The following is a 17,272-nucleotide window of genomic DNA, read 5'->3' as shown; positions in this document are numbered from 1 at the left end:
ACTTTGCTTTTCTTCATGTTTAATGTTCGTTTTTGTGATGTTACAACACTGTGCTCATCATATTGAAGCGAACTGGGCAACAACTTTAACTTAATGGATTATCTGTAGTCATCAGGTGAAACTGTGGTCTGAATTAAATGACTCATACGTTTAATAATCTAATCAGGAAGAAGATCCAACATCAGTGCAGGGTGACTGATGAAACTGGCTGATTTTCGGGGCTATCTGCCTCTATAGTTCACTGACCTGTTTGATTTCTCTGGCTCACTCAGAAACGCATCTTTCCAAAGCAAACTGAGGACACGATTATCTGTCTCCCATTTTAAGCTCCAGACTAATCTCTTTCCTGTACCCTGTTTTGCATCGTTACATTCGCAGACAGTACATTCTTTTGATGTCGAGAAAATGAGGAGATTGTTTCCCAGCTCCGGCACTGTCTGCGTCTCATGTGACGCCTCTGATCACTCTCATATCCCTCTGCCAGGTTAACAGCTAAGAGCTCAAGAGACAAACTCCCTTTTTCAGGTCGCTCATTTCTCACTCATCACCAGAAAGGAAGGAACTAAAGGCTCTCCGGCACATCTGAAGCCACAGAGGGATTGCTGTCCCTCTCCTTGCGCTTTGCTTCCTTTGACAATCAGATGAGGTATGAATCACGCCATCAGGCCTGCAGGAGTGAGCGAGATCCTAAAAAGAGAGGGATGTCGTCACCACACAATGCAAAGAGATTGTGCTGCCCGGTGCTGTGTCAAAGGTTTTGAGCGTTCAGGAAGACGGAGCCCAGAAATATGAAAAGAACACTCCTGCATGTTGGAAGGTATTCCAGTTTCCACCCATTCATTCATCGTTTACATTATTTTCTTTAATTCATGTGGACCAGACAGCACAGAACTCAGTTTTACGTATAAATGAGTGCATTATAATTATGTGATTTGTATGTATCTCACAAAATACAGCCAGAATCCAAATCGTCTTTCAATAACATCAAGTCGCACTGCACATTATACGATGTGACAGGACAATTTGATGATATAAATTCATAAAATTACCATTTAACTCAGAGGATTGACCCATAGCACTTTCTATTTGGATGGTTATACTTCAATTATTGTCCAATTCTGTGGAAATTCTTGATCCCATTCTGACAGAACTTCACCGTGTGGGGTTTGAATCTTCAGGTGAAGCATTAAAAAATGACAGAACAAGCATTCTTCATCTGTGTCCATAAATATTTTCAGCATCACATCTTTATATCTGTTTCTCATATGAACAGGTGCATCTGTGACATGTGAAGAGCTGTCTCATTCATCCCTTGTGCGTTGCGTAAAAATGACGTGACTGGAGGCTTGGGTGCAGCAGTGAACAGAAATAGATTCACCAATTAATCAGATGGGAAAAAAATGTTCTTACTGTATCTATGTTAAGTTCACTTACATGGTGACGTTACAGTGAAGCATACAGTATGAGGGACGGGTGGCATGCAGCTTCTTGAGTCATAACTTGGAATGCACAAATCATGCACATCAGCCAGTAGTGAGATTTATATTTATCCAACAGATAAATATATACATACATATATATGGATATTTTGCTAAAAGGACATTTTCCTCTGTGTTTTCCACCTCTTTAGACAGAGATTTGTCAATACTCACGCATGAGGGAAATGATGATGCCATCACCTCATTTTGTGCATGCCCACACAAAACAGAAGTCACGCTCTTTCCGACGGACCCTGTGGGACCTTAGTTCAGGAAAAATATGAATGGTAGAGAATGGAGAATTACACAGATGATGATATTTTTCCAACTTGAGAAAGTCGTAGTTTGTCATGAAACTAATGAGGTGTAAAACTGTGAAAATACAAAATTAGAATTAATAAGGTCCCATGAGGTCCACCAGAAGGGGCATTACTTCGGCTCCCTATTGTTGTTTTGTGTAATGAGCATGCACCTGAAACAACAACAATGGCAGACTTGCAGTTTGTTTGTGTTTGGTTAGCACCAGTGTACGTTTTTTATTAGCTAGGTCTTATTACAATTATTGCACTTAATTTAGCTTTTTTATGGTTATGCATTGCTTTGTTTTTTTTTAAATATAAGCTCACTAATGCATGCTCAGAATGATCTTCTCTGGTGTTTGATGTATTGACATTATTGTCACAAACTGATCCAGCATGCTTGTTTGAGCATTTTGAATTGTTTAGGCGCATTCAGATGTACAGAGATAGTTTATAAAACAAAGGTTGTGTGGACAGAATTTTTTTTTTCACTTTCCTCTTATTTTACTGAACAGGATTTGTGCAAAATTAAAATGCCTCATTCATACATGGCGTTATGTATTTAAAACCTTCATCAGGGTGAGAGAAGTGGAGGGGATGGAGAATAAAGGAAGGAGAGGGAGTGAGGAGATGGGAGCAGGGGTAAATCTCAATGATTAAAAGAAAGGTAGATATTACGGGGCTAATAAGTCAATCCTGTCTCTGTATACTCATGATGCAATCTATGAACGGGCCCACATTTTGTAAAAACGACAGATGGTCTAATGATATGGTGGTTATCGAGGTCACTGCACCCGGCCAGGAAACAGTCAACAACAACTTGTTTTTTCACGTCGGTTCTGGCACAGATTAAACAAACACGATATGACACATTAACTAGTGAGCTTCAGAGATGTTGGTAGATGTATTTGTTTACCTTTGAACAGAACCAGGCTAGCAGTCTCCCCATGTCCAGTCTTTGTTCTATGCTAAGCTACCCGACTGCTGGAGGAATAACGTCTATTTCCCAAAAAGTAAAAGAATTTTTTGGAGAAGAACGTTGGCCAGTTTTGAACTGAAAAGAAAGAAGAGAACCAGTATCGGATACATATCAGCACATCCCTTGGGTTTGAGCATCTGAGTCAATATGAGAGAGGAAGAGGTGTGATTGCGATGACAGTCGGGTCCACAGCTGGAGGAGAAGTGCCACAGTGTCACCACATGCGCCAAAATGCATCTCCATCAAGAGACGCCCGACTACAGCAGTGACATTTGAAAAGTTCTCCTTCCATGCAAATGTGTGACAAACCTCTTTACCAAGTGCATTTGATCTTATTTGTATTTCATCTGGCTCCAGCATTTTTTTAAATTCTTGCAAGTGTAATATAAGCCCTCCTCTACAGAGCTCAGATTCAACTAAATGTGAGGGAGAGTGTGATCAAATGGTCAGAGTAGTCTAAGCTCTACGCCGCAGCTTAAAAAGAAAAGTCTGATCCGGCTTCTCCTGACAAGCTGCAAATGTCACAAGGTTCTCTCACAATAGTTCATGTTCAAAGTGCTTTTTTGCAACATTGCTAACATGTCTATTGTAGGCCTCTTTTCCTTTGCCATGTTGCATCATGGCTGGCTGATGTAAGCCGATGAGCACAAAGGAAAACACAGCGGCTCACACTCGCCGTCATTACTTTGGGGAAGCCTGTCCTTCGCTTTCTATTGTGCTCTAATACAGTCCCTGGTCACACCCCGACACCGGTCCAAACATCTGCCTGTGTCTGGCTGTCCCAGTTCTGTTAAGACTACAGATCCCTCTCAGCCAAGTGCTGGGCAGGATGATGATGACAACGTATCCTGGGAACAATTGTATGCAATATGAGAACGACATTATGAAATTTCAAATGCGTCTTGCTCTTTTCAAAGAACGCAGCAGAGAATATGAATGTGATGAAAGAGAAGGATCCATAAATTATAACAAAGAACAGGATGATCAAAACGCAGGATCGTTGTGGGTGGTGGAGTTTTTTCGAGTTGCGATGGAGGTGGGGGCTGTTGGATACAGCTGTCTCTGCCATCGCTGGGGATGCCAAATTCTGCGACATCTGAGAGTTGGCGTCGTCTCCTGATCTGAATTCAATGAAATGGAAAAAAGCGGGCCATCCAATTTTATTCATGTGAATCCCACCCAAACCCACTGAACTTCACCACTGCCTGATTTTCCACTTCAAAGGAATATTGAGAGAGAGGCCATTTTTTCTGCTTTGTGAGTAAAGGGTCCAATCAGTTTGGAGCTTCGACTCTAAGACTGACTGTAAATGTGAAATCAGGCGTTGGAAATTTTCTTAGAGAAATAAAAAAGCTTTCTCTTCCTGTGGAGCTCTCTGTGGAGCTGGTGTACTTTTGGCAGCACCTCAGGGATAAATGCTGTCACGTTAACGAAGGACAAGAACAAAGCTTACCTTTGTATCAGAAGCAGGGTTCGAAGTGGACAGGACATCAGGGACTGAACCCCGAGAGAAGAAGAGACATGAGTGGATGAACAGATTTTGACCCTTACACAACCATTATTGTTAAAGGTGTTAATATTTTGGGATAGAACTTAAAAAAAACACATTTTTCGAGCGACGCAGACAGAAATAGAGACCAAACTCAAACAACAATTATGAATTTAGATGCTTATTAATATCGAGTACACAGAGAACCTAATTACAAGCTGATGAAACAGCTGTCCAGGGGTTGCTACCTCCCTATCCATCCATCATAGGTAGTCTGGGTCCATTGCCCACCTGTGAAAACACAGCACACCTCTCCTCTCATTACTGGAGGAGGTGGTGTAGCAATCGAGCTCACTGGTTCCAAATTAACCCCAATAATGGTCGGACAGCTGCGATACTTCATCCGTCTTTGGAGCAGGGCCTCACTTGGCATCTCATCGTGTATTCTCTGATGGCACAACTGCATCAAATACTGCACATGGTATGCATTTGCAATTTTACGAAACACGTTTCTGTTGTTTTGCAACGGTTGTCTGTTGTTCTGTCTCCATGTCTTATTCTGTTATAGTGAGCGAAGCAATGAGTCAATTATTTAACAGGATTCCATATGAGCTATCCAATGTTTCTCAGTTCATGTCACATATCTTTACCCAAAAATTCTGTTTTTCAAGATTTCATTAATCATTTCAGATTGTATAAGTAGGACAAGTCATCATTGTTGCATATGCAATGTGTCTTATCACTATTCTAAAAGTACTGAACGTCTTGGGTTCATTCACGGGTCGAAGGAACACTGTGGGCATTTCGATGTAGCTGCAGCCACGGGGAAAAAGGATAAACCTCGCATGTTAATAATTTCATGTAGATGTGTAAGAGATTTACACCGAGTGTGACTGGCATGCGAGAGTGTGTCGCTGAGACATGCATACTGATAATTGGTTTGGGGGTGTTGGAGGGGTGAAACGTGACTGCGTGTGTGTGCGTTCGTCTCGTATACTGTACAAGCAGGAGCGCCGTGATCGTGACGGTTGTGATTCGTGCAGTGTGTGCGCTCGTCTGTGTGTGAGTGTGTGTGTGTGTGTGGCAGGTCTGAGTTCTGCAGAAGGACAGCTTGGAGATAACCTGGTGACGTCACAGCCAGAGTCAAGTCTGCTATCTCTCTCTGACAGCAGGGCCGTGCGTCACTCCTTACATGCCGAGCCAGCCAGCGAGAGAGAGAGGATGGGACAGGGAGAGGAGTTAGGGAGGGAGGGAGGGAGGGAAGGAGGATGGAAGGGAGTCGAAGTGCCTGGAAGACGCCTCGGATCAGTTGGTTCAGGCGACTGGGACTTGAGCCAGGGTGACGCTGAAGTGGGAGAGTTTTTAATAAGAGCAGAGCGGAGGGAGGAGAGGGGATGGAGGGTACAGTAAGTGATAATCAGCTGGAGAGAGCGAGGGAGAGGACAGAGAGAAACTAAAAAAACTAAAAATACATAATGCATAATGAAGAAAGGAAGGGAGAGACGAAGCAGGAGGTTATCTGTAGTGAGAGAGAAATAAACAGATGCGAGCAGGAAGAGGCTGATCCACAGTTCATCATATGATAATGAATATTATAACAAGAGGAAAAAGCAATATGATTCACAGAATCTGGAGCAAGGTTCGTCATTGTGCTAAAGTGCACCAGCTTGTGCTCCTGCTAATTATAAACATTGTTGTGTGATAATTACATTCATGCCCGTCTCTTTTGAAGAGGAACACTGCGTCCCTGAGGATTTCCTCCATCACATTGTTCCAAACACCAGCATCAACATGACTACAAACATATGTGCTTTTCATTTATGACTTTGAGGATTAAGTACGTGAGAAGAAGGAATCTGAAACGGCAATTAAAGGAAAGAAGTTGTTTTGCTCACAGCGTGTGTGAGACCTTCTAACCTTGTGTTTTTGCATGTTTGTGTAAATATGCTTGCATGATTGCAGTGACACCATTTCACACACACAGCTCACGAGAAACAAATGGTTTGTATTCAGAATACAGAGTTCAGAGTGTGACCAGTACAATTGTTCTGCCATTAATCTACCTTTATCATGCCTATAGTGTTCAGGGACAGTCATGATTGAGGTAGTAGATAGTGGTGATGTCGTACTGGACTGCGTTATAGCAAGACGCTCCAAACAGCAGCAGGGCTGAGCTCAACCGGGCTCAGCCACCTCACGTCAACACTGTTGTTTCTTCACATTCTGTTAATAAAGTTTTAATTGCACTAAACTGTGCGGGTGAAGAAAAAAAATGTACATGAATTACAATTATTTGACATCATATGGCTTATGGCTTGCAGCAGACAGTTCCATCCGACGAAAGGTTATGTAGAACGACGACGGGATGTGATAACACTGATAGCATGCTACTGAGGCAGCTGTGGCCGCGATAGAGTGGGTTGTAGTGTCCTTGGGCAAGAAACCGAACCTCAAATTGCTCCCAACGGCTGTTCCATCTGTGTGTGAGTGGATATGTGAGCTGAGCATAGAAATACTGTGGGGCACTTTGGATCGAAAGCGTTGTATCTCTCCTGATGAGCTGGTTGGCACCTTGTATGGAGAAACGTGTGCATATGGGTGTAGTCGGTAGACTAGAAAGCACTAGTCAATTTACCATTTGATAAACCGATGACATTCACTCATGTTGAAGCTTGGCGTAAAACAGGAGCTCAGCAATTTAAATTAGCAGCCAACAGAAGACAATGCATCTTCCAGAAGATCTGTGAGAATAAAAACAGCAGTACACTGTCTGTGGTTTACTTAGACATCACTTTCAAAATACATGATGCATGATTCTGAATCCTTTTTATAGATGAGAAGATCCAATGTATATTCCTTGAGTATGAAGCTATAGCAAGAAGGCAATCGGCCTAGCTTGGCATGGAGGCATGAGAGATATGCTCTATAAGAAAAAACAAATGTTCCAAAATGTGGAACTACTCCTTTAAGCCGGGTTTATTCTGTGACAAGCTAGGTGCGGCATGTGAGTGTAGCAAAGGAACTCATGCTGTCTCTGCGAACCGATTTTTTTTCCTCCATTTCTGCACATCTACTGACACATGTTTAAATAGAGTATGGCAGAGTCGGGAGTTCAGTCTGTCAACATCACAGGAATGTGTTTGCTGATGAGGAAGCTCCTGCCCTCAGTTCCCTCTCCATATCAATGAGCTCGCACTGGGTTGTGCGTCATCAAAACAGATCACAGTGTTTACAGTCAACTTCTCTGTCTGTCGGTGAACACTCATGTGAAACCTGTATCTAGAGAGACAGAGAGACAGAGGGAGAGCTGCAGTCACACAGGCGGAGGAAGCCGTCTGTCACAAATCTACTGTTACAGCTGTCAACAGTAACGATTATGGACCTGGTGATGATTTAGAGCTGAAGTGCATCAATATTTTACCTTACGTGTTTAATGTGTTCTATGTGGCATCACAGTTCTTGCCAAATCTAATCAGTAGCTTCTGACATGTTCTGTGTGATATATTAACCATTAAAGAGACATCGTTATTCCCCTCGGAGCTGTCCAAAGTGTAGGATGCATCATTAACTTTATGGCTCATGTGCTGGAGCCAAGCCACAGTACAGCTTTTCGCGACTCACTGTGATTACAGAGGCCCTCAGGAACAATCATGCTTTAAGAGCATAAGCATAAACATTTAGGGAAATATACTCCAAGTTATGGAAAACATAAAATATCTAAAAACATACAAAAGCATAAATATTACATGAAAATGAGTTTTACGTCAAGAGATGACACAAATATCAAAACAAATAGAAAAAAGGACATCCTGGTGCACCACGAGTAACAACCGAAAAAAGAGAAGAAATAAATACGGCATTGTAAAAACAGACACATAAAACAACTGCTGCTAAACAAACAGATAAGCCAAGGTCCAAGCAAACAAGAGCAGTAATGTGTCGTCAAATACTGATGCTTTAGGTTGGCGTCCAACCGGAGCTGCCAACCCAAACCACTCAACAATCAACTATCTTTCTCAAGGGAGTTACATTTTGTTGTTTTAAAGTAAATACAAGTGTTTTATTCATATGAATATTTTCTGTTTGTTCTAGTTTTGCTAGTTAAACATGTTGAATCGGCTACGCTCTCGAGTCTTGCGGAAATGAGGAAATGTCGGGTTTCAAGGCTGCTTAAAAAAGGATACATGAGCTCATTTGTAGTTTTTAGATTTCACACTATTAGCTTTTTTTCACCTATGTCTGTCTCTTTTAAGATGATATGCAAAATATTTGAAACTGCATGACAGTAAGCTTTAGAGATGGTTTATATGTCCATTTTTATACCCTCTTAATTTTGAGTTTCAATATTTTTACCTCCAGCAAGGAGGTCATGTCTTCACGTGTCTGATGTTGGTTGGTTGGTTTGTCAGCAGGATAATGATATCCATAATGCATGGATCTGAAAAAAATCAGGCGTATTAAGGTGGCTGGTGTCTATGAGTGAGTACAAAAGGGGACTGATGGGCTCTGACAGAGGTATGCACTCTACTGAGTGCTATTCTAGTTTTATTATTTAAAAAGGTGCAATATGTAAGAATTGGCCACCTGTCGAATTGAAACAAAAGGGGGAAGCATGTCACCAGGTTAACTGTTAACCAACCGTTAACTGCTGCTGTAAGCTAGTTAGCTCGGTTAGCCGTTCATCTAGCGATCTGGACTGGGAGCTCGGAGCACCAGGGGAGTTCTGGGTTCTGAGACGGGGCTAACTAGTTAGCATGCTAACTTCAGTGTATCTCTGCACCACAATAAAAAAGACAACATAATTTACAACCTGTTATTTCTTCACAGTGTGTTGATAATTTTACTTAAATCAATGAATGGGTCATGAATCGTGTTCATGGCAGACGCAGCCTGGCGGTCTCCATTGAGGCTGACGTTTTCATGCATGAGCAAAGTTCCTGTATTCTCCAGAGCTACGGAAAATAGGAGGATTGAGACATATGACTTCCTCACTCATTCCTTTCCACTCCACTGTATATGTCTGTCTTTACATTTTTACGCGCCATGAGGAAGCAGGCTTTTATACAGCACTCACAGGTTAAGCACAGCTGCTATTTTTGCGCTTGAACCAAAGGCATTTCAGCACTGAAACACAATGGCTCGAGTCATTGTCTGCCATGTTTTGGATTCCTGGTGAATGAGCAGATGAATGAATCTCACCAGCGCAGGAGTGCATTAGAATCCCATGAATTTTGCATGTGCAATGCATTTGACGGTGACAGTGAAGCCAGTTGGTTCTGTGGTTAAACACTGCGAAAACATAACACGGTCCGGTATATTATAGGAGCAACTGAACGCCATTTCCCTGCATCAGACCAGACGAACGATGAGTGATGAAGGATGAGGGAGAGAGAAAGAAGCAAAGAGAAGCGAAGGCAGAGGAGGGAGAAGCAAAAGAGAAATAAAGAGAACAAGTGTGGAGAACGACTGTTTATTTGACGAGGGGTGATTACGATCAGACAAGGTGAAGCGAGCACTTTTGCGAAGGGTGTGATCCCCGAAGAGAGGGAAAAATTGGAAGGACAGGCAGAAGGAGGGGGCAGAATATGTGAAAGGAGAGAGACACAGAGGGGGGAGACGGCAGAAAAAGAGCGAATGCAGAGAGAGCGGCTGCTGCTTTAAAAAACATCTGGGAGCCATCAGGGAGCGGAGAGAAAAACGCTGGACTCAGCTGAAACTCTCGGCTCCCCTCGCTACACTGCTTGCGCACTCGCCTGCTTCATATCCAACTAACACCTTCCCCCAAAAGACACAAAGTGGAGGAGGGAGAATACAGTCAGAGAACAGAGAAGAAATCCTAGTCCTCTCAGACAACAAGGAGCGCTGTAAAAGCGGACCATGCATCGTTAACGAAAGGGATTCATGTGAGGTCAAAACACTGCAGAATGTTGGCTGTAAATGACACTGAGACACGCAACTTGTCGTGTCTGAGATTCATTTGAAGCTGTAAAATGCGACAAATAAAAGCTCCACCATGTGGTGTTTGCTGCGACCACGCGATGTCCAAGCGTATACTGTACTCGCCTGCGTTTCCTCCGCGCTGTCACCTGCACTCATTGATCACTCAAAGAATTCAACATATGACGTCTGAGGAGGCGGCACACGTCCATAGATGGCTCGATGAATATACGTCCGCGGGCCATCACTTGAAAACACAGAGAGACGTGGAGTTTCCTGTGTGGTCACAGTGGTGTGAGCACAGGGAGGCATCTGTCCATGTCTTCACTGAAATGGCACGGCTCATGTGATGGCATTAGCAGAAATGTCAGTCACCCAGTCCCAGCGGTTGTGTAAAGGGCAGACTTTCTTTCTCCATGGCACCACCACATTTATCCACTAAACCAGCAGATTCCCATCGCATGTCTCCATTTCATTTTCAAAGGATGGAGTAGACAGACAGCTATAGATTATATATGCATGAACACTGCGCTCTTTGAAGCTAAAGAAAAATCTTTTCAGGAGTCTTCTTCTTAAGTCAGATAGCTGTGGCACCACTTAAAGAAAAGTTTCTATTTGAAAGTAAATCATAAAGAGAAAAACATTAAAAGCTTTCTGTGAAGGCGGCAGTAGGTCCTAAACGTCAAAAAGGGCAACTAAATGTGCCCCAAGTCTGTTTCGTGGGTTACAATATGTCTTGTGTGCAAAATTTGACATTTTGATCTGACTATTAGGGTTTGGACACCTTTACTACAAGTCAGTATTTTGTCCAGTCGGTGGCACTGGAGAAGAAAAATGTGCAGGATTCATCCATAAATATCCACAAATTTCATGGAAACTTGAAAAAATGAGTCTGGAGCTCCTTAGAATCGACCAAAGAGTTAGATGAGGAGTGATTCTGACTTGATGAAAATTCAGGGAAATCATAAAAATGGCTTTCAGTGGAACGTTTCAAAGCAATCTTGCCAGTAGTTGTAAAGATACCAAAGTGGTGGATGGATCCACAGACTGACAGACCAAGACCTCCACTCTTTGGACCCATAGCTACTGTAGCAAAATTGTGCAATTTATAGAATTTGTAAAAGATAGACAATGAAATAATAATTTAATACTTCAGATGTCAGAGGAATTTTTTCTTCACCCAGTCGTCAGGATACAATCTTGGCAGTTAACATCTGCAGACCACAGAAACACTCACATTTGTACGAGTCAAAGGCTACGTATGATATTGATTATGCTTATCATGCTCGTATTATGTGTTTACGACCTGACTGTCATATCTGGAGGTGAAGGGGATGGGGGTGGAGTTACAGGCGAGAAGGCTGAGATGATATTTTTGATGAGAAGTTGGGACAAAACAGGCACTTCAAGCCAAAGCACGATCTTCTCCTTAACCTAATCAAGTGGTTTTTGTGTCTGAACCGAGCCCTGTATCTTTCGACAGATTTGCAGAGAAATACTTTGCCAGACTTGATTCTGGCAATTGAGTTGTTGGACCTGAAGCAGATTGTTTTCCAGGCCTGAATTCCACCTGAAGGACATTGTACCCCCAACGTTTGGGTCATAATTTAACAATAGCTGCTCTCGTAAGCCTCTTTATTTTAGAGCTATTGAATGGCTGTCCAAGGTGATGCTTTTATTCACAACTGATAAGTACAAAAGTTAGAAATTGTTCATTTGCATACTTATTTTGCAGCATTTACTGTTGTCTTCTGTACAATGTGGATTACAGAATACAAAAAGCAGTCACCACCTGATCCGTAACAACACTGATTTAGCTCGTTAAAAAATTAATGATTACCTCCATATTGCAAGTTCATGTTTAGATAGGTAAATAGGCACACACTCTGAGTTACACACAGATCACATCTTACAATGTAGCCCTCATTACCTGCAGTAGGGCATTATGATTCACATCTCAGAGCCAGGTCAATCCTCTGCAGGTTTTTCCTGAAACTACCTCGTAGCATCTTCATCCGTACCCGAGCTGATCTCTGGACTCCACAGCGACAACTTATCATCAGCATTCATGTCAGGGAGAGAGAAAATGCATTCCTCAATGAGCCATTTGTAAGAACGCTTCTTTCCATCAAATCTGTAACAAGTCCAATTTCTGGTGGTAATCCCTCTCTGAAGGAACACATAGATATGCAAATTGTTGTCTCAGAATGGCAGCATGGTTATTAAAAAGGGGACCAGATTGAAAATGATTCAGGGGCGACCCCGGTAATGTATTCATACCACGACAACACAATGCTGTCCGAACATCTCCAACCTACGGGACCTATATTCAACCATCACCAAACTGCCCCTGTTATCAGAGATGAAGATGATATTATGAATAAACATATGACTAATTTTGCCAGGTCAGTTAATTTACTACTACTATTAATGTCCAGCTGCTCAGACTTTCCCACTCTAACGACTTATTTGTTCTCTGACTGAACCCCCCTCTCAGTCCGATCTGCATGTCATCATCTCTTTTAAATGATTTTCTCCACTCTCTAGCTGCCTCCCCTCCCCCACTCCCATCCTCTGCCCTCCTTTTATCTAACTTCCATTCTCGCGCTCTTCGTCTCCCCCACACACCAACCCCGCCTCTAGCCTCTTTCTCCCTTCCTCGCCTCCTCTTTTCTGGCACGTCCCTCTATCTTTGTGTTGCCATCCAGAAGAGGTAAGAAGCAGTGACGACAGTGGTGATGCACGGGCCCGGGCAGAGTCCAGGACAGTGTCGCAGAAGAAACGCGGGCATCATCATCACCATCATTGTCATCATCAGCCAGATGAGGAGAGCCAAACTTGAGCTCTGTCCATCCCCATCGGGCTGGCTGACAGTCACAAACTCATCACTTATTCACTCCACTCATCAATTATACACAGGCCAAAGGAGCCCTGAGAGGCAGGAGGCTGCAAAGGCCCCTCTTCTCCACGTGTCATCCACAACCGCAGCACAAAGACACATCGCAGCGCTCTGTGCTCAGCCCTTATCATCAATGTCCTCCTTCAGTCTCTGTGAGAGCAGGAGGCAGCTTGTCATCATGCCTTTAGCCACCGCTGCTATGTGCGGATGTCATGTATCTCATCATGAGGTTGAGGTTAGATCATCTGGCCCACGATGACGTCACGGTGAGAGAGTGTAGGCGTGAGAACAAATAAAGTTTTCCATTTAATGTTCGTGGTGTCCTGCGTTGGGATCCACTAAAAGAGTAAAATATAATGTCAATATTTATATTTTTGAACTGGAATCTGATTAGTTGTTCCCTTCGGATGAGAATGCACTGGCCAAAACAAAACTGACATGTAGCCAACATTAATCCTGCTCAGGTGTTTATACAAGCCTCCATTTTTCTGTCCGCATGCTGAGCCATTGTTACACTAACTCTGATTTACCGCACAAGTGGGACCAATAACAAATAACAAACATGACATATACTGTATTCCTGGAAAACAGACTTAGAAAGGAAAAGCAACATTTAACAGTGGGGACACAGTTGATTAAAAGCTCCATGTTGGGCTTGTATCAGCAATGTGTCAGGTGTAAAATAGTGCTCCGGATTTACAGCGTTGTCATCAGAGATTAGATATCTTTTGATGCTGTGTTCAAGGAAACGGGTTTATTATGAGAAGAGCTGAGCCTCATGATGTTATCCGGAGGATACAGCTGTCAAGTGGTCACTTCAAGCAAGAAAGATCAGACGCTAATGGTTCAGTTAGCTATTACCTGTGTGCAAACACTGCTAATTCTGTAAGTTAAAAAAGCCTCCCAGCCATTCTTGGAAAGATACAGACTACGTGGCAACAGAGCGGCTCTCATGTTGTCAAGGGCTTCATGTGCTGCACAGACGAGACTTAATTTTTGTACACGAGGCTAGTTTGATGGTTTAAAAAGACACAAGCGTCCTCGCACACAGAGACGGTTTAACACTCACTAGTTATTTCCATATCAGGCAATGCAGCTGGCGCTGAGGAGCCCATTCAGAGAGGTGGGCTGGCCCTCAGATGAAAGAGGTAGCATCCATGCCAGAGTTAGCGTGACATGCCCATTTCTTCTATGCATGTGCGTGTGTGCGTGTGCGTGTGTGTGTGTGCGTGTGTGTGTGTGTGTGTGTGTGCGTGTGTTAGTGAAGAGGAGGAGAGACTGGTCACCACTACATTAAGTAATCTGACCTGAGCAGGCAGCTAAACACTTGCCATGCAAGTCATCCGGATCTAACAAGCTCAGCTGAACAGTTTGATTTGCACGAGATGTGACTGAGACAAGCAGAGTGTGATTTGCTGAACTCGTTTCTCTTATAATGATTTTAAGATGGTTTTTAAAGCACACAACAGTTATTATCTAGGGACATATTTAACTCTCAATATTCTAAAAATCTTTTGTATTTTATAAATTTCTACAACACTGATTCCATAAAAGTTTGGACGTCGTGTTAAACATAAATAAAGCAGAATGTAATAATTTCCTCATGTTTTTCGACATGAGGAAATTAAACTCAACTGAAAACAGAGACAATATGTTTAATGTTTTCCTCATCAACTCCACTGGTTTCTGTAAATAAATGCTTCCTCTGACATTGATGCCATCAACACGTTTGAAACAAGGTGGGACCGGGCAACACAACACTGGGAACATTGTGCTCAAAACACATCTGTTTGGAATATCCCACAGGTGAACAGGTACGTTGGTTAACAGGTGATTCAGTTGTTCACAAGCACGGACGGGGTGAAATTCATCACTTTGTGAAACACATTATTGTATAAAGGACACATGTGCTCTGCATAAAACTATTGTCAGTAAACACTGTTCATTTGCAAATGATTACATCCTGTTTTTATTTAGCCTACATTTTTGGAATCGGGTTGTATATGTTCATTAATCATCATTATTATATTTCTCAGGTTTCCCTATGTACTATATATCTATTTATAGGTAGCACTTTCTAAGATAATTGCTCCTTTTTATGCTAATTTATGCATTTTGTTGAATTTGTACAGTAGTAGATTCAATGTTTTTATTTTATTCAATACTTCTTTCAGTTTTTTCCTTTTATGGAGGCACATATTTAATCCTCCAGTAGTGAATCAGCCAGTGTTGTCTAGTGCTGCTCTGATTGGTTTTGTCTGGGAGATGATTGATTATTAATTATGCAGATGGCAACCACCTGACTAATGAGTGTGTTTGTGTATATATAGCATGTTCTGCTCGGTGATGTTTACTCAACAAGACGAAGACTCATGGCAATGTGCCTCTATTAAATTCAGTTGACTGAGAGCCAACAGTACGGCGTGCAGATTGTTTGTCAATTTCTGTCAGGATATATGACTGTAACACCTTGTGTTCCAATAAATGCAGACAAAAGTTTTACCTGTTGTCTCCAGGACTGCACTGCCATCACAAAGACAAAATTTTGTCGCAAGTGTTCAGAGTAGTTCAGAAAGATCAAGCTTTAAATAAACTATTCTCAAGAGAGCTTTATCATTTATGCAAAATCTAAGATCAATGACATTACAGGTGCAGTGTGTAAGAAATCTAGTTTGAAACATTCAAAATTAAACTGAAATCATCAACAGAACGTGAAGAAATAACAGTTTTGCTTTTATGTCAAAGACGTCTATACAGTATACTTTGTTGCAGAGATGTCCACTGAAGTTAGCATGCTAACCAGCTAGCAGTAAGCAGCAGTAAGCGGTTACTCCACTGATTTGCTGCCCCCTTTTCCTTTTGAGTCACACTGGACAGGAGGCCGATTCTTACGTATTGCACCTTTAACTTAAAAAACAACATCTCAGCAGCTTATCTTTCACTTACTTATACTTTGTATATGACAGCAATGTTTCCATATTCACTGCGATGTGTACACGGCACGCTGCTGTTTAACCAAAGAAAAAAAAAAAACCTGCCTGCGTACAATAAGTGAGCAACAGACACTCTGTAAATCTACTTCCTTGTTGGCAGGCCTTATGTGATTGATGAGCTTTCGTCTAACTAAGACATTGCCTAATGTGAGGAGGAACTTGAGAAAGAGAGTTGTAGCTGTCAAAGCCTAATGCTCGATGTCGTAAGAAGATAATGAAGGGAGGATGGGATGGAAAGAGGGCAAGAGTCAGAGATATACAGAGAGAGAGAGAGAGAGAGACCACACAGAAAGCTGGACAGCAATGCTGACAAATGGCTGAAGCCTGGAGAATAGGTTGCAAAAAGGAGAGGTCGCAAGCCAAGCACATTTTAAAACAAATGTATTTAGATAGAAGAGGAATCTCAACACAACCAGCAGGCCCCAATTACCCCCACTGACACCTACCAACCTGTATCATGACGATGAGGGAGATGCCAATGAAAATGCCGATTGAGTGTGCGCCATGAGTGCTCTGGCAATGATTAGTGTATAGCTTGAAGTCCTGTGAGTAATTTCTTTTGACACTGTTTTGCACAATAGCACTTAATCTCTCTCACGTGTCGCATGTGTCATGGAGAAAGTAGTTTTCATTCTGTCTGAGGTTGAGGATGATCTAAAGTGATCTGACATGATGGAATTGGTTAAGAGGCAGGCAAGAAGCATGACATTATTCCCATATGGCAACCTCAGTCACACACAACCTCCATCCTCCAGAGACATATGCATGGGAAATACGTTATGGCACAATGGCTAAAAGATTGAAATAGACTTATTCTGTTTCACATGAGGTAGAAGGGTAGCTGACGCTAGGCATGGCTAATGTGCCTTCACTAATTGGTTCTCCCCAGGGCCTGAGTTCAGAACACAGAAAACAGCCCTTACCATTCATTTCTGCATCTGTCATCAGCGCACAGCATGCTGCAGTCACTATCATCTCATCCAGCTTCCCTTGACCCTCATTAATCAGCACGTCAACCTGCCACGATTAAGATGCGGCGTCAAAACTGAGACGAGTTAAGTGCTGTCAGGAATCAAATATGCTGACGCTGGCCAGGAATCAGGAATTTGGCCACACAAGCTCCTAAAATCAGAGAGAGAATAAATTCTGAGTGAATTATTTGTCATGTCATTGTGGATCGTATAAATCTGAAAAGAAA

This window comes from Pagrus pagrus (genome assembly GCF_965226575.1).
Source record: "Pagrus pagrus genome assembly, chromosome: 10".
NCBI classification, from domain to species: domain Eukaryota; kingdom Metazoa; phylum Chordata; class Actinopteri; order Spariformes; family Sparidae; genus Pagrus; species Pagrus pagrus.
Note: the sequence above shows the minus strand (reverse complement) of the source record.